Here is a 2982-nt window from a genome sequence, read left to right on the forward strand (position 1 = left end):
ATGGTGCAATCATAGTCTTTCAGAAGCTCCATCCATCTCCTCTGTCTCAAGTTTAAATCCCTCTGTTGGAAGATGTACTTCAAGCTCTTGTGGTCGGTGTATATCTCGCACATTTCACCATACAGATAGTGTCTCCAGATCTTTAGTGCAAAGATTACAGCCGCCATTTCCAAATCATGGGTGGGGTAGTTCTGCTCATGCCTCTTAAGCTGCCTTGAAGCATAAGCCACTACCTATCCATTCTGCATCAAAACACACCCTAGGCCAACTCTGGAGGCGTCACAATATACGGTGTATTCTTCACCACTCATAGGTAGTGTCAACACAGGGGCGGTGGTTAGACACTCCTTAAGCTTCTGGAAGCTCTTCTCACAGTCATCTGTCCAAATGAATGGAACATTCTTCCGAGTTAACTTAGTTAAGGGAGCTGCTATCCTGGAAAAATCTTGCACAAAACGCCTATAGTAGCCAGCTAAACCCAGAAAACTTCGCACCTTAGTGACTGTTGTAGGCCTAAGCCAATCGATTCTGACTTCAATTTTCTTGGGATCCACTTGAATGCCGTCACTAGAAACCACATGTCCCAAGAATGAGATGCTTTCTAGCCAAAATTCACATTTTGAAAATTTGGCATATAGCTGGTGCTCCCTCAAAGTCTGCAACACCATTCTCAAGTGCCACACGTGTTCTTCCTCGGTCCGAGAGTATACCAAAATGTCATCTATGAATACGATGACAAAACGGTCCAAAAATGGCTTGAACACTCTGTTCATCAAGTCCATGAAGGCTGCTGGTGCATTAGTGAGTCCAAAAGACATCACCAAGAACTCATAATGACCATATCTTGTCCTAAATGCCGTTTTGGACACGTCCTCATTTCTGATTCTCAACTGATGGTAGCCTGATCGCAAGTCTATCTTGGAAAAGAATCTAGCCCCTTGGAGCTGATCAAACAGATCGTCGATCTGAGGAAGTGGATACTTGTTTTTCACAGTCACCTTATTCAACTGTCTGTAGTCAACACACAACCTCAATGACTCATCCTTCTTTCTCACAAATAGAACAGGAGCGCCCCAAGGTGAAGTGCTCGGACGTATAAAACCCTTGTCCAAAAGCTCCTGTAGTTGCTCCTTTAGCTCTTTCAATTCTGCTGGTGCCATCCTGTAAGGTGGCATGGATATGGGATTTGTACCCGGCACAACATCAATGCAAAACTCTATTTCCCTTCCTGGTGGCAACCCTGGAAGCTCCTCTGGGAAGACATCCATAAATTCTCTGACAACAGGAACATTTTCCATGCTGACACCTTCTACAGATGTATCTCTCACCAATGCCAAATACCCTTGGCATCCACGCCTCAACATTTTTCTAGCAATAATTGCTGACACCAAATTATATGGAGCCACGCTCCTGTCACCATCAAAGCTAAACTCTTCCACACCAGGTATGTGGAAATACACCTTTTTGTTCCTGCAGTCTAAGGTGGCATAATGAGTTGCCAACCAATCCATCCCCAAAATTACATCGAAATCCATTACCGATAGAGGAACCAAATCTGCTGGGAGGATCTTTCCATCCACTACTACTGGGCTACCCGAAAAAATCATATCTACACCTATGTTGTCGCTAAGTGGGGTAGTTACTGACAAAGGGCACTCTAAAGTTGTAGGGTTTCTACCCAACCTCATGGCAAACACAGGGGAGACAAATGAGTGCGTAGCACCCGGATCTATCAAAACACGAGCCTCATAAGAACAGACCAGAAGAATACCTGCCACAACTGCATTTGAAGCTTGAGCATTCTGGTGGGTCAGGGTGAAAACCTGAGCCTGACCCCTACCCTGAGTGGCGAACCACGATCTCGACTTCTACCTCTGACCGCCTCCAAATCCACGTCCCCCTTGTCCTCGGCCCTGTTGGCCACTGAACTGACTGCCTGCCATGTTGGAAGTACCCGGATACAACTGGCGAGGAACATTTGCAACAGAACCCTGTGACCCCATCTGTGGCTCACTGAAAACGGGGCATTCTCTAGCAAAGTGACCTGGTTGGCCACACAGAAACATACTCTGAACCCATCAAACAAGGTCTGAATGTCCTCTTCACACTTGTGCACAAGGTGCCAAAGAGGATCTGAACGAGCGAATCGCTGCGTACCAGCTGTACCTTTCTTTGGATCCGTACCAGTCCGAACCCTCGGGATTTGTGTCTAAAACCACTCCTCTTATTCCTGCTTCTTCCTCTATAAGTAGTTTGGCCACCACTATCCGTAGTACCCATGTGGAGAACACCTGAAGAACCCTCTGCTCTGTTTTTCTTTGCTCTACCGCTGTCATCCACAGCATAGCTAATCTCAATCTGTCTGGCTCGATCAACCACCACATCAAAATACTGATTAGACATCATAGCCAGGTTCGCATACCTCCTGTCAAGCCCCTTTAGGAATCTTTTCACCTTCATAGTCTCTGTAGATACTGCTGTAGGGGCATATCTGCTCAATTCGAAATTGCAGAGCATATTCATCTCTGCACTGCCATTCTGTCTTAAGACCTCAAAGGCCCACCGCTTCGATCTCAAGCTTTCGCACAAACCGATTGATAAAAGTTCCACAACCGAGCCCATGTCAAACCCTCCATCCGGTAACACGTAGTCATTCATCCATTGTCTAGGCATAGGCCCCATGACATCTGCATACACTCTATCAGTCTTCTATCGATCAATCGTAATTACATTTCTGCTCTGCGAGGAATCTAAAAACCGATATGCATCGTCTGACACACCATAAGTTCCAGGCACCAACTTCTTGAAATTAATTATTTGTTTATAAGGTTCCCCTCTTGGTGCGGTGGACTGCTGCTGCTGTGGAGGGTGGACCATATACTGCGCCATCATGTCGATGGTTCTCTGTAACCGACTAGAGTAGTGCCATTGGGTCCATGGGACCTGTGCCATAAAGATTGATTCTCAGATCGGTGGCGGTGC

The sequence above is a fragment of the Hevea brasiliensis genome, chromosome 12 (genome assembly GCF_030052815.1).
Source record: "Hevea brasiliensis isolate MT/VB/25A 57/8 chromosome 12, ASM3005281v1, whole genome shotgun sequence".
NCBI lineage: Eukaryota > Viridiplantae > Streptophyta > Magnoliopsida > Malpighiales > Euphorbiaceae > Hevea > Hevea brasiliensis.